The sequence below is a fragment of the Crinia signifera genome, chromosome 3 (assembly GCF_055691185.1).
Source record: "Crinia signifera chromosome 3, ASM5569118v1, whole genome shotgun sequence".
Taxonomy (NCBI): Eukaryota; Metazoa; Chordata; class Amphibia; order Anura; family Myobatrachidae; genus Crinia; species Crinia signifera.
The window spans coordinates 321711738-321733897 of record NC_139219.1 but is presented as its reverse complement, the minus strand read 5'-3'; the positions used below and the strand labels follow the sequence as shown (position 1 = coordinate 321733897).

Genomic DNA, 22160 nt, shown 5'->3' with positions numbered 1-22160 from the left:
CAGGGGATGTAGCTCAGTGGTAGAGCGCATGCTTCGCATGTATGAGGCCCCGGGTTCAATCCCCGGCATCTCCATCTTTTGCAAAATCAAGATTCTTGCTTAACTGTATGCATCCTCTCCAAAAGTGACACCTTGAAAAGCCTTATTCTGCAATGCTCAGTAGGCAGTCATAGCATACATCCTGTGCGTCTTTCTACCAAGGTATGATACTGCTGATCAAACTAAATATAAAAATGTCCTCTACTTTGAACACTTGATCAATATCAATGCCATTCATTATATAAGATAGGAGATTCTGATACTAAACCAGCCTCGTGTTAAGACTTACAGCAATCTAAAGTGTGGAATGGGCATTAACTTGCATCCTTATCAGATGTGGACACTCTGGTGTCTTTGAACCTCTAGCAAGTTATAATGATTATCATTGCTCCATACTCTAAGAGACACCATTAGAACCCTGGAAAGTTGCAGATCCTGAGTACACTGAAAATCTACAGTTGCTCACGAAACGTTTTCAACGCAGGGGATGTAGCTCAGTGGTAGAGCGCATGCTTTGCATGTATGAGGCCCCGGGTTCGATCCCTGGCATCTCCATCTTTTGCAAAATCAAGATTCTTGCTTAACTGTATGCATCCTCTCCAAAAGAGACGCCTTGAAAAGCCTTATTCTGCAATGCTCAGTAGGCAGTCATAGCATACATCCTGTGCGTCTTTCTACCAAGGTATGATACTGCTGATCAAACTAAATATAAAAATGTCCTCTACTTTGAACACTTGATCAATATCAATGCCATTCATTATATAAGATAGGAGATTCTGATACTAAACCAGCCTCGTGTTAAGACTTACAGCAATCTAAAGTGTGGAATGGGCATTAACTTGCATCCTTATCAGAAGTGGACACTCTGGTGTCTTTGAACCTCTAGCAAGTTATAATGATTATCATTGCTCCATACTCTAAGAGACACCATTAGAACCCTGGAAAGCCGCAGATCCTGAGTACACTGAAAATCTACAGTTGCTCACGAAACATTTTCAACGCAGGGGATGTAGCTCAGTGGTAGAGCGCATGCTTTGCATGTATGAGGCCCCGGGTTCAATCCCCGGCATCTCCATCTTTTGCAAAATCAAGATTCTTGCTTAACTGTATGCATCCTCTCCAAAAGAGACGCCTTGAAAAGCCTTATTCTGCAATGCTCAGTAGGCAGTCATAGCATACATCCTGTGCGTCTTTCTACCAAGGTATGATACTGCTGATCAAACTAAATATAAAAATGTCCTCTACTTTGAACACTTGATCAATATCAATGCCATTCATTATATAAAATAGGAGATTCTGATACTAAACCAGCCTCGTGTTAAGACTTACAGCAATCTAAAGTGTGGAATGGGCATTAACTTGCATCCTTATCAGATGTGGACACTCTGGTGTCTTTGAACCTCTAGCAAGTTATAATGATTATCATTGCTCCATACTCTAAGAGACACCATTAGAACCCTGGAAGGCCGCAGATCCTAAGTACACTGAAAATCTACAGTTGCTCACGAAGCATTTTCAACGCAGGGGATGTAGCTCAGTGGTAGAGCGCATGCTTTGCATGTATGAGGCCCCGGGTTCAATCCCCGTCATCTCCATCTTTTGCAAAATCAAGATTCTTGCTTAACTGTATGCATCCTCTCCAAAAGAGACGCCTTGAAAAGCCTTATTCTGCAATGCTCAGTAGGCAGTCATAGCATACATCCTGTGCGTCTTTCTACCAAGGTATGATACTGCTGATCAAACTAAATATAAAAATGTCCTCTACTTTGAACACTTGATCAATATCAATGCCATTCATTATATAAAATAGGAGATTCTGATACTAAACCAGCCTCGTGTTAAGACTTACAGCAATCTAAAGTGTGGAATGGGCATTAACTTGCATCCTTATCAGATGTGGACACTCTGGTGTCTTTGAACCTCTAGCAAGTTATAATGATTATCATTGCTCCATACTCTAAGAGACACCATTAGAACCCTGGAAGGCCGCAGATCCTAAGTACACTGAAAATTTACAGTTGCTCACGAAGCATTTTCAACGCAGGGGATGTAGCTCAGTGGTAGAGCGCATGCTTTGCATGTATGAGGCCCCGGGTTCAATCCCCGGCATCTCCATCTTTTGCAAAATCAAGATTCTTGCTTAACTGTATGCATCCTCTCCAAAAGAGACGCCTTGAAAAGCCTTATTCTGCAATGCTCAGTAGGCAGTCATAGCATACATCCTGTGCGTCTTTCTACCAAGGTATGATACTGCTGATCAAACTAAATATAAAAATGTCCTTTACTTTGAACACTTGATCAATATCAATGCCATTCATTATATAAGATAGGAGATTCTGATACTAAACCAGCCTCGTGTTAAGACTTACAGCAATCTAAAGTGTGGAATGGGCATTAACTTGCATCCTTATCAGATGTGGACACTCTGGTGTCTTTGAACCTCTAGCAAGTTATAATGATTATCATTGCTCCATACTCTAAAGGCCCCCATACACTATGCGATTTTGGGACGATTTCATCCGATTGTGCCGATAATCGGATGAAATCGGCCCAAAATCGTAGGTATGTGACATTTGATCCAATCCGTTGCGCGGTCCCGTGCGCATCGGACCGGATCAGGGAGGTCGGACGGTCTGTACATACGATCACGTCCGACCTCCCTGTATGCATATGCCTGCCACCTGACAGGCATATGCATACAGACACCGGGGGAGTAGTGGGGGCGGCCAGAGGCAGCGGTGGTGGGGGCGGCCAGCGGCGGTAGTGGGGGTGGGCAGCGGCGGCGGGGACGGGCGGCGTTCGCGGTGAGCGCAGTGTACTTACACATAGCAGCAGCGGCGGGGACGGGACGGGCAGTGGCGGCTATTATATTTTTAAAATACTTGTCAAATGACCGGCCGCTCTCTGATTGGCTGAGAGCTCTCCGGCCAATCAGAGAGCGGCCGGTCATTTGACAAGTATTTTAAAAATATAATAGCCGCCACTGCGCGTCCCGTCCCCGCCGCTGCTGCTATGTGTAAGTACACTGTCACTGCGCTCACCGCAAACGCCGCCCGTCGCCGCTGCCCGCCCCCACTACCGCCGCTGGCCGCCCCCACCACCGCTGCCCGTCCCCACTACTGCCGCTGCCCGCCCCCACTACTGCTCACCGCCCTGCAGCTCCCCGGGGTTTTTTTTACATGGGATAAATCGCATGCGATTTATCCCATGTAAAAATGGCACATCAAGTGCCAAATTGTATGTGAGCCTCCCGGGGAGCTGCCGGGCGGCTCGCAGGTAAATTGGGTCCGACTTGTCCCTAGGACAAGTCGGCCTAATGTATGGGGGCCTTAAGAGACACCATTAGAACCCTGGAAAGCCGCAGATCCTGAGTACACTGAAAATCTACAGTTGCTCACGAAACATTTTCAGCGCAGGGGATGTAGCTCAGTGGTAGAGCGCATGCTTCGCATGTATGACGCCCCGGGTTCAATCCCCGGCATCTCCATCTTTTGCAAAATCAAGATTCTTGCTTAACTGTATGCATCCTCTCCAAAAGAGACGCCTTGAAAAGCCTTATTCTGCAATGCTCAGTAGGCAGTCATAGCATACATCCTGTGCGTCTTTCTACCAAGGTATGATACTGCTGATCAAACTAAATATAAAAATGTCCTCTACTTTGAACACTTGATCAATATCAATGCCATTCATTATATAAGATAGGAGATTCTGATACTAAACCAGCCTCGTGTTAAGACTTACAGCAATCTAAAGTGTGGAATGGGCATTAACTTGCATCCTTATCAGATGTGGACACTCTGGTGTCTTTGAACCTCTAGCAAGTTATAATGATTATCATTGCTCCATACTCTAAAGGCCCCCATACACTATGCGATTTTGGGACGATTTCATTCGATTGTGCCGATAATCGGATGAAATCGGCCCAAAATCGTAGGTATGTGACATTTGATCCAATCCGTTGCGCGGTCCCGTGCGCATCGGACCGGATCAGGGAGGTCGGACGGTCTGTACATACGATCACGTCCGACCTCCCTGTATGCATATGCCTGCCACCTGACAGGCATATGCATACAGACACCGGGGGAGTAGTGGGGGCGGCCAGCGGCAGCGGTGGTGGGGGCGGCCAGCGGCGGTAGTGGGGGCGGGCAGCGGCGGCGGGGACGGGCGGCGTTCGCGGTGAGCGCAGTGTACTTACACATAGCAGCAGCGGCGGGGACGGGACGGGCAGTGGCGGCTATTATATTTTTAAAATACTTGTCAAATGACCGGCCGCTCTCTGATTGGCTGAGAGCTCTCCGGCCAATCAGAGAGCGGCCGGTCATTTGACAAGTATTTTAAAAATATAATAGCCGCCACTGCGCGTCCCGTCCCCGCCGCTGCTGCTATGTGTAAGTACACTGTCACTGCGCTCACCGCAAACGCCGCCCGTCGCCGCTGCCCGCCCCCACTACCGCCGCTGGCCGCCCCCACCACCGCTGCCCGTCCCCACTACTGCCGCTGCCCGCCCCCACTACTGCTCACCGCCCTGCAGCTCCCCGGGGTTTTTTTTACATGGGATAAATCGCATGCGATTTATCCCATGTAAAAATGGCACATCAAGTGCCAAATTGTATGTGAGCCTCCCGGGGAGCTGCCGGGCGGCTCGCAGGTAAATTGGGTCCGACTTGTCCCTAGGACAAGTCGGCCTAATGTATGGGGGCCTTAAGAGACACCATTAGAACCCTGGAAAGCCGCAGATCCTGAGTACACTGAAAATCTACAGTTGCTCACGAAACATTTTCAGCGCAGGGGATGTAGCTCAGTGGTAGAGCGCATGCTTCGCATGTATGAGGCCCCGGGTTCAATCCCCGGCATCTCCATCTTTTGCAAAATCAAGATTCTTGCTTAACTGTATGCATCCTCTCCAAAAGAGACGCCTTGAAAAGCCTTATTCTGCAATGCTCAGTAGGCAGTCATAGCATACATCCTGTGCGTCTTTCTACCAAGGTATGATACTGCTGATCAAACTAAATATAAAAATGTCCTCTACTTTGAACACTTGATCAATATCAATGCCATTCATTATATAAGATAGGAGATTCTGATACTAAACCAGCCTCGTGTTAAGACTTACAGCAATCTAAAGTGTGGAATGGGCATTAACTTGCATCCTTATCAGATGTGGACACTCTGGTGTCTTTGAACCTCTAGCAAGTTATAATGATTATCATTGCTCCATACTCTAAGAGACACCATTAGAACCCTGGAAAGTTGCAGATCCTGAGTACACTGAAAATCTACAGTTGCTCACGAAACGTTTTCAACGCAGGGGATGTAGCTCAGTGGTAGAGCGCATGCTTTGCATGTATGAGGCCCCGGGTTCAATCCCTGGCATCTCCATCTTTTGCAAAATCAAGATTCTTGCTTAACTGTATGCATCCTCTCCAAAAGAGACGCCTTGAAAAGCCTTATTCTGCAATGCTCAGTAGGCAGTCATAGCATACATCCTGTGCGTCTTTCTACCAAGGTATGATACTGCTGATCAAACTAAATATAAAAATGTCCTCTACTTTGAACACTTGATCAATATCAATGCCATTCATTATATAAGATAGGAGATTCTGATACTAAACCAGCCTCGTGTTAAGACTTACAGCAATCTAAAGTGTGGAATGGGCATTAACTTGCATCCTTATCAGATGTGGACACTCTGGTGTCTTTGAACCTCTAGCAAGTTATAATGATTATCATTGCTCCATACTCTAAGAGACATCATTAGAACCCTGGAAAGTTGCAGATCCTGAGTACACTGAAAATCTACAGTTGCTCACGAAATGTTTTCAATGCAGGGGATGTAGCTCAGTGGTAGAGCGCATGCTTTGCATGTATGAGGCCCCGGGTTCAATCCCCGGCATCTCCATCTTTTGCAAAATCAAGATTCTTGCTTAACTGTATGCATCCTCTCCAAAAGAGACGCCTTGAAAATCCTTACTCTGCAATGCTCAGTAGGCAGTCATAGCATACATCCTGTGCGTCTTTCTACCAAGGTATGATACTGCTGATCAAACTAAATATAAAAATGTCCTCTACTTTGAACACTTGATCAATATCAATGCCATTCATTATATAAGATAGGAGATTCTGATACTAAACCAGCCTCGTGTTAAGACTTACAGCAATCTAAAGTGTGGAATGGACATTAACTTGCATCCTTATCAGATTTGCATGTATGAGGCCCCGGGTTCAATCCCTGGCATCTCCAACTTTTGCAAAATCAAGATTCTTGCTTAACTGTATGCATCCTCTCCAAAAGAGACGCCTTGAAAAGCCTTATTCTGCAATGCTCAGTAGGCAGTCATAGCATACATCCTGTGCGTCTTTCTACCAAGGTATGATACTGCTGATCAAACTAAATATAAAAATGTCCTCTACTTTGAACACTTGATCAATATCAATGCCATTCATTATATAAGATAGGAGATTCTGATACTAAACCAGCCTCGTGTTAAGACTTACAGCAATCTAAAGTGTGGAATGGGCATTAACTTGCATCCTTATCAGAAGTGGACACTCTGGTGTCTTTGAACCTCTAGCAAGTTATAATGATTATCATTGTTCCATACTCTAAGAGACACCATTAGAACCCTGGAAAGCCGCAGATCCTGAGTACACTGAAAATCTACAGTTGCTCACGAAACCTTTTCAACGCAGGGGATGTAGCTCAGTGGTAGAGCGCATGCTTTGCATGTATGAGGCCCCGGGTTCAATCCCCGGCATCTCCATCTTTTGCAAAATCAAGATTCTTGCTTAACTGTATGCATCCTCTCCAAAAGAGACGCCTTGAAAAGCCTTATTCTGCAATGCTCAGTAGGCAGTCATAGCATACATCCTGTGCGTCTTTCTACCAAGGTATGATACTGCTGATCAAACTAAATATAAAAATGTCCTCTACTTTGAACACTTGATCAATATCAATGCCATTCATTATATAAGAAAGGAGATTCTGATACTAAACCAGCCTCGTGTTAAGACTTACAGCAATCTAAAGTGTGGAATGGGCATTAACTTGCATCCTTATCAGATGTGGACACTCTGGTGTCTTTGAACCTCTAGCAAGTTATAATGATTATCATTGCTCCATACTCTAAGAGACACCATTAGAACCCTGGAAAGTTGCAGATCCTGAGTACACTGAAAATCTACAGTTGCTCACGAAACGTTTTCAACGCAGGGGATGTAGCTCAGTGGTAGAGCGCATGCTTTGCATGTATGAGGCCCCGGGTTCAATCCCCGGCATCTCCATCTTTTGCAAAATCAAGATTCTTGCTTAACTGTATGCATCCTCTCCAAAAGAGACGCCTTGAAAAGCCTTATTCTGCAATGCTCAGTAGGCAGTCATAGCATACATCCTGTGCGTCTTTCTACCAAGGTATGATACTGCTGATCAAACTAAATATAAAAATGTCCTCTACTTTGAACACTTGATCAATATCAATGCCATTCATTATATAAAATAGGAGATTCTGATACTAAACCAGCCTCGTGTTAAGACTTACAGCAATCTAAAGTGTGGAATGGGCATTAACTTGCATCCTTATCAGATGTGGACACTCTGGTGTCTTTGAACCTCTAGCAAGTTATAATGATTATCATTGCTCCATACTCTAAGAGACACCATTAGAACCCTGGAAGGCCGCAGATCCTAAGTACACTGAAAATTTACAGTTGCTCACAAAGCATTTTCAACGCAGGGGATGTAGCTCAGTGGTAGAGCGCATGCTTTGCATGTATGAGGCCCCGGGTTCAATCCCCGGCATCTCCATCTTTTGCAAAATCAAGATTCTTGCTTAACTGTATGCATCCTCTCCAAAAGAGACGCCTTGAAAAGCCTTATTCTGCAATGCTCAGTAGGCAGTCATAGCATACATCCTGTGCGTCTTTCTACCAAGGTATGATACTGCTGATCAAACTAAATATAAAAATGTCCTTTACTTTGAACACTTGATCAATATCAATGCCATTCATTATATAAGATAGGAGATTCTGATACTAAACCAGCCTCGTGTTAAGACTTACAGCAATCTAAAGTGTGGAATGGGCATTAACTTGCATCCTTATCAGATGTGGACACTCTGGTGTCTTTGAACCTCTAGCAAGTTATAATGATTATCATTGCTCCATACTCTAAGAGACACCATTAGAACCCTGGAAGGCCGCAGATCCTAAGTACACTGAAAATCTACAGTTGCTCACGAAGCATTTTCAACGCAGGGGATGTAGCTCAGTGGTAGAGCGCATGCTTTGCATGTATGAGGCCCCGGGTTCAATCCCCGTCATCTCCATCTTTTGCAAAATCAAGATTCTTGCTTAACTGTATGCATCCTCTCCAAAAGAGACGCCTTGAAAAGCCTTATTCTGCAATGCTCAGTAGGCAGTCATAGCATACATCCTGTGCGTCTTTCTACCAAGGTATGATACTGCTGATCAAACTAAATATAAAAATGTCCTCTACTTTGAACACTTGATCAATATCAATGCCATTCATTATATAAAATTGGAGATTCTGATACTAAACCAGCCTCGTGTTAAGACTTACAGCAATCTAAAGTGTGGAATGGGCATTAACTTGCATCCTTATCAGATGTGGACACTCTGGTGTCTTTGAACCTCTAGCAAGTTATAATGATTATCATTGCTCCATACTCTAAGAGACACCATTAGAACCCTGGAAGGCCGCAGATCCTAAGTACACTGAAAATTTACAGTTGCTCACGAAGCATTTTCAACGCAGGGGATGTAGCTCAGTGGTAGAGCGCATGCTTTGCATGAATGAGGCCCTGGGTTCAATCCCCGGCATCTCCATCTTTTGCAAAATCAAGATTCTTGCTTAACTGTATGCATCCTCTCCAAAAGAGACGCCTTGAAAAGCCTTATTCTGCAATGCTCAGTAGGCAGTCATAGCATACATCCTGTGCGTCTTTCTACCAAGGTATGATACTGCTGATCAAACTAAATATAAAAATGTCCTTTACTTTGAACACTTGATCAATATCAATGCCATTCATTATATAAGATAGGAGATTCTGATACTAAACCAGCCTCGTGTTAAGACTTACAGCAATCTAAAGTGTGGAATGGGCATTAACTTGCATCCTTATCAGATGTGGACACTCTGGTGTCTTTGAACCTCTAGCAAGTTATAATGATTATCATTGCTCCATACTCTAAAGGCCCCCATACACTATGCGATTTTGGGACGATTTCATCCGATTTCGGCACTTTGTGCCGATAATCGGATGAAATCGGCCCAAAATCGTAGGTATGTGACATTTGATCCGATCCGTTGCGCGGTCCCGTGCGCATCGGACCGGATCAGGGAGGTCGGACGGTCTGTACATACGATCACGTCCGACCTCCCTGTATGCATATGCCTGCCACCTGACAGGCATATGCATACAGACACCGGGGGAGTAGTGGGGGCGGCCAGCGGCAGCGGTGGTGGGGGCGGCCAGCGGCGGTAGTGGGGGCGGGCAGCGGCGGCGGGGACGGGCGGCGTTCGCGGTGAGCGCAGTGTACTTACACATAGCAGCAGCGGCGGGGACGGGACGGGCAGTGGCGGCTATTATATTTTTAAAATACTTGTCAAATGACCGGCCGCTCTCTGATTGGCTGAGAGCTCTCCGGCCAATCAGAGAGCGGCCGGTCATTTGACAAGTATTTTAAAAATATAATAGCCGCCACTGCGCGTCCCGTCCCCGCCGCTGCTGCTATGTGTAAGTACACTGTCACTGCGCTCACCGCAAACGCCGCCCGTCGCCGCTGCCCGCCCCCACTACCGCCGCTGGCCGCCCCCACCACCGCTGCCCGTCCCCACTACTGCCGCTGCCCGCCCCCACTACTGCTCACCGCCCTGCAGCTCCCCGGGGTTTTTTTTACATGGGATAAATCGCATGCGATTTATCCCATGTAAAAATGGCACATCAAGTGCCAAATTGTATGTGAGCCTCCCGGGGAGCTGCCGGGCGGCTCGCAGGTAAATTGGGTCCGACTTGTCCCTAGGACAAGTCGGCCTAATGTATGGGGGCCTTAAGAGACACCATTAGAACCCTGGAAAGCCGCAGATCCTGAGTACACTGAAAATCTACAGTTGCTCACGAAACATTTTCTAGCTCAGTGGTAGAGCGCATGCTTCGCATGTATGAGGCCCCGGGTTCAATCCCCGGCATCTCCATCTTTTGCAAAATCAAGATTCTTGCTTAACTGTATGCATCCTCTCCAAAAGAGACGCCTTGAAAAGCCTTATTCTGCAATGCTCAGTAGGCAGTCATAGCATACATCCTGTGCATCTTTCTACCAAGGTATGATACTGCTGATCAAACTAAATATAAAAATGTCCTCTACTTTGAACACTTGATCAATATCAATGCCATTCATTATATAAGATAGGAGATTCTGATACTAAACCAGCCTCGTGTTAAGACTTACAGCAATCTAAAGTGTGGAATGGGCATTAACTTGCATCCTTATCAGATGTGGACACTCTGGTGTCTTTGAACCTCTAGCAAGTTATAATGATTATCATTGCTCCATACTCTAAGAGACACCATTAGAACCCTGGAAAGTTGCAGATCCTGAGTACACTGAAAATCTACAGTTGCTCACGAAACGTTTTCAACGCAGGGGATGTAGCTCAGTGGTAGAGCGCATGCTTTGCATGTATGAGGCCCCGGGTTCAATCCCCGGCATCTCCATCTTTTGCAAAATCAAGATTCTTGCTTAACTGTATGCATCCTCTCCAAAAGAGACGCCTTGAAAAGCCTTATTCTGCAATGCTCAGTAGGCAGTCATAGCATACATCCTGTGCGTCTTTCTACCAAGGTATGATACTGCTGATCAAACTAAATATAAAAATGTCCTCTACTTTGAACACTTGATCAATATCAATGCCATTCATTATATAAAATAGGAGATTCTGATACTAAACCAGCCTCGTGTTAAGACTTACAGCAATCTAAAGTGTGGAATGGGCATTAACTTGCATCCTTATCAGATGTGGACACTCTGGTGTCTTTGAACCTCTAGCAAGTTATAATGATTATCATTGCTCCATACTCTAAGAGACACCATTAGAACCCTGGAAGGCCGCAGATCCTAAGTACACTGAAAATTTACAGTTGCTCACGAAGCATTTTCAACGCAGGGGATGTAGCTCAGTGGTAGAGCGCATGCTTTGCATGTATGAGGCCCCGGGTTCAATCCCCGGCATCTCCATCTTTTGCAAAATCAAGATTCTTGCTTAACTGTATGCATCCTCTCCAAAAGAGACGCCTTGAAAAGCCTTATTCTGCAATGCTCAGTAGGCAGTCATAGCATACATCCTGTGCGTCTTTCTACCAAGGTATGATACTGCTGATCAAACTAAATATAAAAATGTCCTTTACTTTGAACACTTGATCAATATCAATGCCATTCATTATATAAGATAGGAGATTCTGATACTAAACCAGCCTCGTGTTAAGACTTACAGCAATCTAAAGTGTGGAATGGGCATTAACTTGCATCCTTATCAGATGTGGACACTCTGGTGTCTTTGAACCTCTAGCAAGTTATAATGATTATCATTGCTCCATACTCTAAGAGACACCATTAGAACCCTGGAAGGCCGCAGATCCTAAGTACACTGAAAATCTACAGTTGCTCACGAAGCATTTTCAACGCAGGGGATGTAGCTCAGTGGTAGAGCGCATGCTTTGCATGTATGAGGCCCCGGGTTCAATCCCCGTCATCTCCATCTTTTGCAAAATCAAGATTCTTGCTTAACTGTATGCATCCTCTCCAAAAGAGACGCCTTGAAAAGCCTTATTCTGCAATGCTCAGTAGGCAGTCATAGCATACATCCTGTGCGTCTTTCTACCAAGGTATGATACTGCTGATCAAACTAAATATAAAAATGTCCTCTACTTTGAACACTTGATCAATATCAATGCCATTCATTATATAAAATTGGAGATTCTGATACTAAACCAGCCTCGTGTTAAGACTTACAGCAATCTAAAGTGTGGAATGGGCATTAACTTGCATCCTTATCAGATGTGGACACTCTGGTGTCTTTGAACCTCTAGCAAGTTATAATGATTATCATTGCTCCATACTCTAAGAGACACCATTAGAACCCTGGAAGGCCGCAGATCCTAAGTACACTGAAAATTTACAGTTGCTCACGAAGCATTTTCAACGCAGGGGATGTAGCTCAGTGGTAGAGCGCATGCTTTGCATGAATGAGGCCCTGGGTTCAATCCCCGGCATCTCCATCTTTTGCAAAATCAAGATTCTTGCTTAACTGTATGCATCCTCTCCAAAAGAGACGCCTTGAAAAGCCTTATTCTGCAATGCTCAGTAGGCAGTCATAGCATACATCCTGTGCGTCTTTCTACCAAGGTATGATACTGCTGATCAAACTAAATATAAAAATGTCCTTTACTTTGAACACTTGATCAATATCAATGCCATTCATTATATAAGATAGGAGATTCTGATACTAAACCAGCCTCGTGTTAAGACTTACAGCAATCTAAAGTGTGGAATGGGCATTAACTTGCATCCTTATCAGATGTGGACACTCTGGTGTCTTTGAACCTCTAGCAAGTTATAATGATTATCATTGCTCCATACTCTAAAGGCCCCCATACACTATGCGATTTTGGGACGATTTCATCCGATTTCGGCACTTTGTGCCGATAATCGGATGAAATCGGCCCAAAATCGTAGGTATGTGACATTTGATCCGATCCGTTGCGCGGTCCCGTGCGCATCGGACCGGATCAGGGAGGTCGGACGGTCTGTACATACGATCACGTCCGACCTCCCTGTATGCATATGCCTGCCACCTGACAGGCATATGCATACAGACACCGGGGGAGTAGTGGGGGCGGCCAGCGGCAGCGGTGGTGGGGGCGGCCAGCGGCGGTAGTGGGGGCGGGCAGCGGCGGCGGGGACGGGCGGCGTTCGCGGTGAGCGCAGTGTACTTACACATAGCAGCAGCGGCGGGGACGGGACGGGCAGTGGCGGCTATTATATTTTTAAAATACTTGTCAAATGACCGGCCGCTCTCTGATTGGCTGAGAGCTCTCCGGCCAATCAGAGAGCGGCCGGTCATTTGACAAGTATTTTAAAAATATAATAGCCGCCACTGCGCGTCCCGTCCCCGCCGCTGCTGCTATGTGTAAGTACACTGTCACTGCGCTCACCGCAAACGCCGCCCGTCGCCGCTGCCCGCCCCCACTACCGCCGCTGGCCGCCCCCACCACCGCTGCCCGTCCCCACTACTGCCGCTGCCCGCCCCCACTACTGCTCACCGCCCTGCAGCTCCCCGGGGTTTTTTTTACATGGGATAAATCGCATGCGATTTATCCCATGTAAAAATGGCACATCAAGTGCCAAATTGTATGTGAGCCTCCCGGGGAGCTGCCGGGCGGCTCGCAGGTAAATTGGGTCCGACTTGTCCCTAGGACAAGTCGGCCTAATGTATGGGGGCCTTAAGAGACACCATTAGAACCCTGGAAAGCCGCAGATCCTGAGTACACTGAAAATCTACAGTTGCTCACGAAACATTTTCTAGCTCAGTGGTAGAGCGCATGCTTCGCATGTATGAGGCCCCGGGTTCAATCCCCGGCATCTCCATCTTTTGCAAAATCAAGATTCTTGCTTAACTGTATGCATCCTCTCCAAAAGAGACGCCTTGAAAAGCCTTATTCTGCAATGCTCAGTAGGCAGTCATAGCATACATCCTGTGCATCTTTCTACCAAGGTATGATACTGCTGATCAAACTAAATATAAAAATGTCCTCTACTTTGAACACTTGATCAATATCAATGCCATTCATTATATAAGATAGGAGATTCTGATACTAAACCAGCCTCGTGTTAAGACTTACAGCAATCTAAAGTGTGGAATGGGCATTAACTTGCATCCTTATCAGATGTGGACACTCTGGTGTCTTTGAACCTCTAGCAAGTTATAATGATTATCATTGCTCCATACTCTAAGAGACACCATTAGAACCCTGGAAAGTTGCAGATCCTGAGTACACTGAAAATCTACAGTTGCTCACGAAACGTTTTCAACGCAGGGGATGTAGCTCAGTGGTAGAGCGCATGCTTTGCATGTATGAGGCCCCGGGTTCAATCCCTGGCATCTCCATCTTTTGCAAAATCAAGATTCTTGCTTAACTGTATGCATCCTCTCCAAAAGAGACGCCTTGAAAAGCCTTATTCTGCAATGCTCAGTAGGCAGTCATAGCATACATCCTGTGCGTCTTTCTACCAAGGTATGATACTGCTGATCAAACTAAATATAAAAATGTCCTCTACTTTGAACACTTGATCAATATCAATGCCATTCATTATATAAGATAGGAGATTCTGATACTAAACCAGCCTCGTGTTAAGACTTACAGCAATCTAAAGTGTGGAATGGGCATTAACTTGCATCCTTATCAGAAGTGGACACTCTGGTGTCTTTGAACCTCTAGCAAGTTATAATGATTATCATTGCTCCATACTCTAAGAGACACCATTAGAACCCTGGAAAGCCGCAGATCCTGAGTACACTGAAAATCTACAGTTGCTCACGAAACCTTTTCAACGCAGGGGATGTAGCTCAGTGGTAGAGCGCATGCTTTGCATGTATGAGGCCCCGGGTTCAATCCCCGGCATCTCCATCTTTTGCAAAATCAAGATTCTTGCTTAACTGTATGCATCCTCTCCAAAAGAGACGCCTTGAAAAGCCTTATTCTGCAATGCTCAGTAGGCAGTCATAGCATACATCCTGTGCGTCTTTCTACCAAGGTATGATACTGCTGATCAAACTAAATATAAAAATGTCCTCTACTTTGAACAATTGATCAATATCAATGCCATTCATTATATAAGATAGGAGATTCTGATACTAAACCAGCCTCGTGTTAAGACTTACAGCAATCTAAAGTGTGGAATGGGCATTAACTTGCATCCTTATCAGATGTGGACACTCTGGTGTCTTTGAACCTCTAGCAAGTTATAATGATTATCATTGCTCCATACTCTAAGAGACATCATTAGAACCCTGGAAAGTTGCAGATCCTGAGTACACTGAAAATCTACAGTTGCTCACAAAATGTTTTCAATGCAGGGGATGTAGCTCAGTGGTAGAGCGCATGCTTTGCATGTATGAGGCCCCGGGTTCAATCCCCGGCATCTCCATCTTTTGCAAAATCAAGATTCTTGCTTAACTGTATGCATCCTCTCCAAAAGAGACGCCTTGAAAATCCTTACTCTGCAATGCTCAGTAGGCAGTCATAGCATACATCCTGTGCGTCTTTCTACCAAGGTATGATACTGCTGATCAAACTAAATATAAAAATGTCCTCTACTTTGAACACTTGATCAATATCAATGCCATTCATTATATAAGATAGGAGATTCTGATACTAAACCAGCCTCGTGTTAAGACTTACAGCAATCTAAAGTGTGGAATGGGCATTAACTTGCATCCTTATCAGATTTGCATGTATGAGGCCCCGGGTTCAATCCCTGGCATCTCCAACTTTTGCAAAATCAAGATTCTTGCTTAACTGTATGCATCCTCTCCAAAAGAGACGCCTTGAAAAGCCTTATTCTGCAATGCTCAGTAGGCAGTCATAGCATACATCCTGTGCGTCTTTCTACCAAGGTATGATACTGCTGATCAAACTAAATATAAAAATGTCCTCTACTTTGAACACTTGATCAATATCAATGCCATTCATTATATAAAATAGGAGATTCTGATACTAAACCAGCCTCGTGTTAAGACTTACAGCAATCTAAAGTGTGGAATGGGCATTAACTTGCATCCTTATCAGATGTGGACACTCTGGTGTCTTTGAACCTCTAGCAAGTTATAATGATTATCATTGCTCCATACTCTAAGAGACACCATTAGAACCCTGGAAGGCCGCAGATCCTAAGTACACTGAAAATTTACAGTTGCTCACGAAGCATTTTCAACGCAGGGGATGTAGCTCAGTGGTAGAGCGCATGCTTTGCATGTATGAGGCCCCGGGTTCAATCCCCGGCATCTCCATCTTTTGCAAAATCAAGATTCTTGCTTAACTGTATGCATCCTCTCCAAAAGAGACGCCTTGAAAAGCCTTATTCTGCAATGCTCAGTAGGCAGTCATAGCATACATCCTGTGCGTCTTTCTACCAAGGTATGATACTGCTGATCAAACTAAATATAAAAATGTCCTTTACTTTGAACACTTGATCAATATCAATGCCATTCATTATATAAGATAGGAGATTCTGATACTAAACCAGCCTCGTGTTAAGACTTACAGCAATCTAAAGTGTGGAATGGGCATTAACTTGCATCCTTATCAGATGTGGACACTCTGGTGTCTTTGAACCTCTAGCAAGTTATAATGATTATCATTGCTCCATACTCTAAGAGACACCATTAGAACCCTGGAAGGCCGCAGATCCTAAGTACACTGAAAATCTACAGTTGCTCACGAAGCATTGTCAACGCAGGGGATGTAGCTCAGTGGTAGAGCGCATGCTTTGCATGTATGAGGCCCCGGGTTCAATCCCCGTCATCTCCATCTTTTGCAAAATCAAGATTCTTGCTTAACTGTATGCATCCTCTCCAAAAGAGACGCCTTGAAAAGCCTTATTCTGCAATGCTCAGTAGGCAGTCATAGCATACATCCTGTGCGTCTTTCTACCAAGGTATGATACTGCTGATCAAACTAAATATAAAAATGTCCTCTACTTTGAACACTTGATCAATATCAATGCCATTCATTATATAAAATTGGAGATTCTGATACTAAACCAGCCTCGTGTTAAGACTTACAGCAATCTAAAGTGTGGAATGGGCATTAACTTGCATCCTTATCAGATGTGGACACTCTGGTGTCTTTGAACCTCTAGCAAGTTATAATGATTATCATTGCTCCATACTCTAAGAGACACCATTAGAACCCTGGAAAGTTGCAGATCCTGAGTACACTTAAAATCTACAGTTGCTCACGAAACGTTTTCAACGCAGGGGATGTAGCTCAGTGGTAGAGCGCATGCTTTGCATGTATGAGGCCCCGGGTTCAATCCCTGGCATCTCCTCTCCAAAAGAGACGCCTTGAAAAGCCTTATTCTGCAATGCTCAGTAGGCAGTCATAGCATACATCCTGTGCGTCTTTCTACCAAGGTATGATACTGCTGATCAAACTAAATATAAAAATGTCCTCTACTTTGAACACTTGATCAATATCAATGCCATTCATTATATAAAATTGGAGATTCTGATACTAAACCAGCCTCGTGTTAAGACTTACAGCAATCTAAAGTGTGGAATGGGCATTAACTTGCATCCTTATCAGATGTGGACACTCTGGTGTCTTTGAACCTCTAGCAAGTTATAATGATTATCATTGCTCCATACTCTAAGAGACACCATTAGAACCCTGGAAGGCCGCAGATCCTAAGTACACTGAAAATTTACAGTTGCTCACGAAGCATTTTCAACGCAGGGGATGTAGCTCAGTGGTAGAGCGCATGCTTTGCATGAATGAGGCCCTGGGTTCAATCCCCGGCATCTCCATCTTTTGCAAAATCAAGATTCTTGCTTAACTGTATGCATCCTCTCCAAAAGAGACGCCTTGAAAAGCCTTATTCTGCAATGCTCAGTAGGCAGTCATAGCATACATCCTGTGCGTCTTTCTACCAAGGTATGATACTGCTGATCAAACTAAATATAAAAATGTCCTTTACTTTGAACACTTGATCAATATCAATGCCATTCATTATATAAGATAGGAGATTCTGATACTAAACCAGCCTCGTGTTAAGACTTACAGCAATCTAAAGTGTGGAATGGGCATTAACTTGCATCCTTATCAGATGTGGACACTCTGGTGTCTTTGAACCTCTAGCAAGTTATAATGATTATCATTGCTCCATACTCTAAGAGACACCATACACTATGCGATTTTGGGACGATTTCATCCGATTTCGGCACTTTGTGCCGATAATCGGATGAAATCGGCCCAAAATCGTAGGTATGTGACATTTGATCCGATCCGTTGCGCGGTCCCGTGCGCATCGGACCGGATCAGGGAGGTCGGACGGTCTGTACATACGATCACGTCCGACCTCCCTGTATGCATATGCCTGCCACCTGACAGGCATATGCATACAGACACCGGGGGAGTAGTGGGGGCGGCCAGCGGCAGCGGTGGTGGGGGCGGCCAGCGGCGGTAGTGGGGGCGGGCAGCGGCGGCGGGGACGGGCGGCGTTCGCGGTGAGCGCAGTGTACTTACACATAGCAGCAGCGGCGGGGACGGGACGGGCAGTGGCGGCTATTATATTTTTAAAATACTTGTCAAATGACCGGCCGCTCTCTGATTGGCTGAGAGCTCTCCGGCCAATCAGAGAGCGGCCGGTCATTTGACAAGTATTTTAAAAATATAATAGCCGCCACTGCGCGTCCCGTCCCCGCCGCTGCTGCTATGTGTAAGTACACTGTCACTGCGCTCACCGCAAACGCCGCCCGTCGCCGCTGCCCGCCCCCACTACCGCCGCTGGCCGCCCCCACCACCGCTGCCCGTCCCCACTACTGCCGCTGCCCGCCCCCACTACTGCTCACCGCCCTGCAGCTCCCCGGGGTTTTTTTTACATGGGATAAATCGCATGCGATTTATCCCATGTAAAAATGGCACATCAAGTGCCAAATTGTATGTGAGCCTCCCGGGGAGCTGCCGGGCGGCTCGCAGGTAAATTGGGTCCGACTTGTCCCTAGGACAAGTCGGCCTAATGTATGGGGGCCTTAAGAGACACCATTAGAACCCTGGAAAGCCGCAGATCCTGAGTACACTGAAAATCTACAGTTGCTCACGAAACATTTTCTAGCTCAGTGGTAGAGCGCATGCTTCGCATGTATGAGGCCCCGGGTTCAATCCCCGGCATCTCCATCTTTTGCAAAATCAAGATTCTTGCTTAACTGTATGCATCCTCTCCAAAAGAGACGCCTTGAAAAGCCTTATTCTGCAATGCTCAGTAGGCAGTCATAGCATACATCCTGTGCATCTTTCTACCAAGGTATGATACTGCTGATCAAACTAAATATAAAAATGTCCTCTACTTTGAACACTTGATCAATATCAATGCCATTCATTATATAAGATAGGAGATTCTGATACTAAACCAGCCTCGTGTTAAGACTTACAGCAATCTAAAGTGTGGAATGGGCATTAACTTGCATCCTTATCAGATGTGGACACTCTGGTGTCTTTGAACCTCTAGCAAGTTATAATGATTATCATTGCTCCATACTCTAAGAGACACCATTAGAACCCTGGAAAGTTGCAGATCCTGAGTACACTGAAAATCTACAGTTGCTCACGAAACGTTTTCAACGCAGGGGATGTAGCTCAGTGGTAGAGCGCATGCTTTGCATGTATGAGGCCCCGGGTTCAATCCCTGGCATCTCCATCTTTTGCAAAATCAAGATTCTTGCTTAACTGTATGCATCCTCTCCAAAAGAGACGCCTTGAAAAGCCTTATTCTGCAATGCTCAGTAGGCAGTCATAGCATACATCCTGTGCGTCTTTCTACCAAGGTATGATACTGCTGATCAAACTAAATATAAAAATGTCCTCTACTTTGAACACTTGATCAATATCAATGCCATTCATTATATAAGATAGGAGATTCTGATACTAAACCAGCCTCATGTTAAGACTTACAGCAATCTAAAGTGTGGAATGGGCATTAACTTGCATCCTTATCAGAAGTGGACACTCTGGTGTCTTTGAACCTCTAGCAAGTTATAATGATTATCATTGCTCCATACTCTAAGAGACACCATTAGAACCCTGGAAAGCCGCAGATCCTGAGTACACTGAAAATCTACAGTTGCTCACGAAACCTTTTCAATGCAGGGGATGTAGCTCAGTGGTAGAGCGCATGCTTTGCATGTATGAGGCCCCGGGTTCAATCCCCGGCATCTCCATCTTTTGCAAAATCAAGATTCTTGCTTAACTGTATGCATCCTCTCCAAAAGAGACGCCTTGAAAAGCCTTATTCTGCAATGCTCAGTAGGCAGTCATAGCATACATCCTGTGCGTCTTTCTACCAAGGTATGATACTGCTGATCAAACTAAATATAAAAATGTCCTCTACTTTGAACACTTGATCAATATCAATGCCATTCATTATATAAGATAGGAGATTCTGATACTAAACCAGCCTCGTGTTAAGACTTACAGCAATCTAAAGTGTGGAATGGGCATTAACTTGCATCCTTATCAGATGTGGACACTCTGGTGTCTTTGAACCTCTAGCAAGTTATAATGATTATCATTGCTCCATACTCTAAGAGACATCATTAGAACCCTGGAAAGTTGCAGATCCTGAGTACACTGAAAATCTACAGTTGCTCACAAAATGTTTTCAATGCAGGGGATGTAGCTCAGTGGTAGAGCGCATGCTTTGCATGTATGAGGCCCCGGGTTCAATCCCCGGCATCTCCATCTTTTGCAAAATCAAGATTCTTGCTTAACTGTATGCATCCTCTCCAAAAGAGACGCCTTGAAAATCCTTACTCTGCAATGCTCAGTAGGCAGTCATAGCATACATCCTGTGCGTCTTTCTACCAAGGTATGATACTGCTGATCAAACTAAATATAAAAATGTCCTCTACTTTGAACACTTGATCAATATCAATGCCATTCATTATATAAGATAGGAGATTCTGATACTAAACCAGCCTCGTGTTAAGACTTACAGCAATCTAAAGTGTGGAATGGGCATTAACTTGCATCCTTATCAGATTTGCATGTATGAGGCCCCGGGTTCAATCCCTGGCATCTCCAACTTTTGCAAAATCAAGATTCTTGCTTAACTGTATGCATCCTCTCCAAAAGAGACGCCTTGAAAAGCCTTATTCTGCAATGCTCAGTAGGCAGTCATAGCATACATCCTGTGCGTCTTTCTACCAAGGTATGATACTGCTGATCAAACTAAATATAAAAATGTCCTCTACTTTGAACACTTGATCAATATCAATGCCATTCATTATATAAAATAGGAGATTCTGATACTAAACCAGCCTCGTGTTAAGACTTACAGCAATCTAAAGTGTGGAATGGGCATTAACTTGCATCCTTATCAGATGTGGACACTCTGGTGTCTTTGAACCTCTAGCAAGTTATAATGATTATCATTGCTCCATACTCTAAGAGACACCATTAGAACCCTGGAAGGCCGCAGATCCTAAGTACACTGAAAATTTACAGTTGCTCACGAAGCATTTTCAACGCAGGGGATGTAGCTCAGTGGTAGAGCGCATGCTTTGCATGTATGAGGCCCCGGGTTCAATCCCCGGCATCTCCATCTTTTGCAAAATCAAGATTCTTGCTTAACTGTATGCATCCTCTCCAAAAGAGACGCCTTGAAAAGCCTTATTCTGCAATGCTCAGTAGGCAGTCATAGCATACATCCTGTGCGTCTTTCTACCAAGGTATGATACTGCTGATCAAACTAAATATAAAAATGTCCTTTACTTTGAACACTTGATCAATATCAATGCCATTCATTATATAAGATAGGAGATTCTGATACTAAACCAGCCTCGTGTTAAGACTTACAGCAATCTAAAGTGTGGAATGGGCATTAACTTGCATCCTTATCAGATGTGGACACTCTGGTGTCTTTGAACCTCTAGCAAGTTATAATGATTATCATTGCTCCATACTCTAAGAGACACCATTAGAACCCTGGAAGGCCGCAGATCCTAAGTACACTGAAAATCTACAGTTGCTCACGAAGCATTTTCAACGCAGGGGATGTAGCTCAGTGGTAGAGCGCATGCTTTGCATGTATGAGGCCCCGGGTTCAATCCCCGTCATCTCCATCTTTTGCAAAATCAAGATTCTTGCTTAACTGTATGCATCCTCTCCAAAAGAGACGCCTTGAAAAGCCTTATTCTGCAATGCTCAGTAGGCAGTCATAGCATACATCCTGTGCGTCTTTCTACCAAGGTATGATACTGCTGATCAAACTAAATATAAAAATGTCCTCTACTTTGAACACTTGATCAATATCAATGCCATTCATTATATAAA

General features: G+C 44.8%; 33 non-coding genes across 33 annotated transcripts; all 33 read left to right on the top strand.

Annotated features, from left to right (window-relative positions):
• The first annotated feature begins 2 nt into the window (after nucleotides 1–2).
• On the top strand, nucleotides 3–74 carry TRNAA-CGC (transfer RNA alanine (anticodon CGC)). Its single transcript has one exon. It is a non-coding gene; the product is annotated as a tRNA-Ala (tRNA).
• Nucleotides 75–522: 448 nt separating this feature from the next.
• Nucleotides 523–594, top strand: TRNAA-UGC (transfer RNA alanine (anticodon UGC)). The gene has a single exon. It is a non-coding gene; the product is annotated as a tRNA-Ala (tRNA).
• Nucleotides 595–1042: 448 nt separating this feature from the next.
• Nucleotides 1043–1114, top strand: TRNAA-UGC (transfer RNA alanine (anticodon UGC)). The gene has a single exon. It is a non-coding gene; the product is annotated as a tRNA-Ala (tRNA).
• Nucleotides 1115–1562: 448 nt separating this feature from the next.
• On the top strand, nucleotides 1563–1634 carry TRNAA-UGC (transfer RNA alanine (anticodon UGC)). The gene has a single exon. It is a non-coding gene; the product is annotated as a tRNA-Ala (tRNA).
• A 448-nt stretch (nucleotides 1635–2082) lies between these two features.
• On the top strand, nucleotides 2083–2154 carry TRNAA-UGC (transfer RNA alanine (anticodon UGC)). Its single transcript has one exon. It is a non-coding gene; the product is annotated as a tRNA-Ala (tRNA).
• A 1300-nt stretch (nucleotides 2155–3454) lies between these two features.
• Nucleotides 3455–3526, top strand: TRNAA-CGC (transfer RNA alanine (anticodon CGC)). Its single transcript has one exon. It is a non-coding gene; the product is annotated as a tRNA-Ala (tRNA).
• Nucleotides 3527–4826: 1300 nt separating this feature from the next.
• Nucleotides 4827–4898, top strand: TRNAA-CGC (transfer RNA alanine (anticodon CGC)). Its single transcript has one exon. It is a non-coding gene; the product is annotated as a tRNA-Ala (tRNA).
• Nucleotides 4899–5346: 448 nt separating this feature from the next.
• On the top strand, nucleotides 5347–5418 carry TRNAA-UGC (transfer RNA alanine (anticodon UGC)). The gene has a single exon. It is a non-coding gene; the product is annotated as a tRNA-Ala (tRNA).
• Nucleotides 5419–5866: 448 nt separating this feature from the next.
• On the top strand, nucleotides 5867–5938 carry TRNAA-UGC (transfer RNA alanine (anticodon UGC)). Its single transcript has one exon. It is a non-coding gene; the product is annotated as a tRNA-Ala (tRNA).
• Nucleotides 5939–6728: 790 nt separating this feature from the next.
• Nucleotides 6729–6800, top strand: TRNAA-UGC (transfer RNA alanine (anticodon UGC)). The gene has a single exon. It is a non-coding gene; the product is annotated as a tRNA-Ala (tRNA).
• Nucleotides 6801–7248: 448 nt separating this feature from the next.
• TRNAA-UGC (transfer RNA alanine (anticodon UGC)) lies at nucleotides 7249–7320 on the top strand. Its single transcript has one exon. It is a non-coding gene; the product is annotated as a tRNA-Ala (tRNA).
• Nucleotides 7321–7768: 448 nt separating this feature from the next.
• Nucleotides 7769–7840, top strand: TRNAA-UGC (transfer RNA alanine (anticodon UGC)). Its single transcript has one exon. It is a non-coding gene; the product is annotated as a tRNA-Ala (tRNA).
• Nucleotides 7841–8288: 448 nt separating this feature from the next.
• On the top strand, nucleotides 8289–8360 carry TRNAA-UGC (transfer RNA alanine (anticodon UGC)). The gene has a single exon. It is a non-coding gene; the product is annotated as a tRNA-Ala (tRNA).
• Nucleotides 8361–8808: 448 nt separating this feature from the next.
• TRNAA-UGC (transfer RNA alanine (anticodon UGC)) lies at nucleotides 8809–8880 on the top strand. The gene has a single exon. It is a non-coding gene; the product is annotated as a tRNA-Ala (tRNA).
• Nucleotides 8881–10173: 1293 nt separating this feature from the next.
• Nucleotides 10174–10249, top strand: TRNAA-CGC (transfer RNA alanine (anticodon CGC)). Its single transcript has one exon. It is a non-coding gene; the product is annotated as a tRNA-Ala (tRNA).
• Nucleotides 10250–10697: 448 nt separating this feature from the next.
• Nucleotides 10698–10769, top strand: TRNAA-UGC (transfer RNA alanine (anticodon UGC)). Its single transcript has one exon. It is a non-coding gene; the product is annotated as a tRNA-Ala (tRNA).
• A 448-nt stretch (nucleotides 10770–11217) lies between these two features.
• TRNAA-UGC (transfer RNA alanine (anticodon UGC)) lies at nucleotides 11218–11289 on the top strand. Its single transcript has one exon. It is a non-coding gene; the product is annotated as a tRNA-Ala (tRNA).
• A 448-nt stretch (nucleotides 11290–11737) lies between these two features.
• Nucleotides 11738–11809, top strand: TRNAA-UGC (transfer RNA alanine (anticodon UGC)). Its single transcript has one exon. It is a non-coding gene; the product is annotated as a tRNA-Ala (tRNA).
• A 448-nt stretch (nucleotides 11810–12257) lies between these two features.
• Nucleotides 12258–12329, top strand: TRNAA-UGC (transfer RNA alanine (anticodon UGC)). The gene has a single exon. It is a non-coding gene; the product is annotated as a tRNA-Ala (tRNA).
• Nucleotides 12330–13622: 1293 nt separating this feature from the next.
• On the top strand, nucleotides 13623–13698 carry TRNAA-CGC (transfer RNA alanine (anticodon CGC)). Its single transcript has one exon. It is a non-coding gene; the product is annotated as a tRNA-Ala (tRNA).
• Nucleotides 13699–14146: 448 nt separating this feature from the next.
• Nucleotides 14147–14218, top strand: TRNAA-UGC (transfer RNA alanine (anticodon UGC)). The gene has a single exon. It is a non-coding gene; the product is annotated as a tRNA-Ala (tRNA).
• A 448-nt stretch (nucleotides 14219–14666) lies between these two features.
• On the top strand, nucleotides 14667–14738 carry TRNAA-UGC (transfer RNA alanine (anticodon UGC)). The gene has a single exon. It is a non-coding gene; the product is annotated as a tRNA-Ala (tRNA).
• Nucleotides 14739–15186: 448 nt separating this feature from the next.
• Nucleotides 15187–15258, top strand: TRNAA-UGC (transfer RNA alanine (anticodon UGC)). The gene has a single exon. It is a non-coding gene; the product is annotated as a tRNA-Ala (tRNA).
• Nucleotides 15259–16048: 790 nt separating this feature from the next.
• On the top strand, nucleotides 16049–16120 carry TRNAA-UGC (transfer RNA alanine (anticodon UGC)). Its single transcript has one exon. It is a non-coding gene; the product is annotated as a tRNA-Ala (tRNA).
• Nucleotides 16121–16568: 448 nt separating this feature from the next.
• On the top strand, nucleotides 16569–16640 carry TRNAA-UGC (transfer RNA alanine (anticodon UGC)). The gene has a single exon. It is a non-coding gene; the product is annotated as a tRNA-Ala (tRNA).
• Nucleotides 16641–17088: 448 nt separating this feature from the next.
• On the top strand, nucleotides 17089–17160 carry TRNAA-UGC (transfer RNA alanine (anticodon UGC)). The gene has a single exon. It is a non-coding gene; the product is annotated as a tRNA-Ala (tRNA).
• A 406-nt stretch (nucleotides 17161–17566) lies between these two features.
• Nucleotides 17567–17638, top strand: TRNAA-UGC (transfer RNA alanine (anticodon UGC)). Its single transcript has one exon. It is a non-coding gene; the product is annotated as a tRNA-Ala (tRNA).
• Nucleotides 17639–18931: 1293 nt separating this feature from the next.
• TRNAA-CGC (transfer RNA alanine (anticodon CGC)) lies at nucleotides 18932–19007 on the top strand. Its single transcript has one exon. It is a non-coding gene; the product is annotated as a tRNA-Ala (tRNA).
• Nucleotides 19008–19455: 448 nt separating this feature from the next.
• On the top strand, nucleotides 19456–19527 carry TRNAA-UGC (transfer RNA alanine (anticodon UGC)). The gene has a single exon. It is a non-coding gene; the product is annotated as a tRNA-Ala (tRNA).
• Nucleotides 19528–19975: 448 nt separating this feature from the next.
• Nucleotides 19976–20047, top strand: TRNAA-UGC (transfer RNA alanine (anticodon UGC)). The gene has a single exon. It is a non-coding gene; the product is annotated as a tRNA-Ala (tRNA).
• Nucleotides 20048–20495: 448 nt separating this feature from the next.
• On the top strand, nucleotides 20496–20567 carry TRNAA-UGC (transfer RNA alanine (anticodon UGC)). The gene has a single exon. It is a non-coding gene; the product is annotated as a tRNA-Ala (tRNA).
• A 790-nt stretch (nucleotides 20568–21357) lies between these two features.
• TRNAA-UGC (transfer RNA alanine (anticodon UGC)) lies at nucleotides 21358–21429 on the top strand. Its single transcript has one exon. It is a non-coding gene; the product is annotated as a tRNA-Ala (tRNA).
• A 448-nt stretch (nucleotides 21430–21877) lies between these two features.
• On the top strand, nucleotides 21878–21949 carry TRNAA-UGC (transfer RNA alanine (anticodon UGC)). The gene has a single exon. It is a non-coding gene; the product is annotated as a tRNA-Ala (tRNA).
• The last annotated feature ends 211 nt before the right edge of the window (nucleotides 21950–22160 follow it).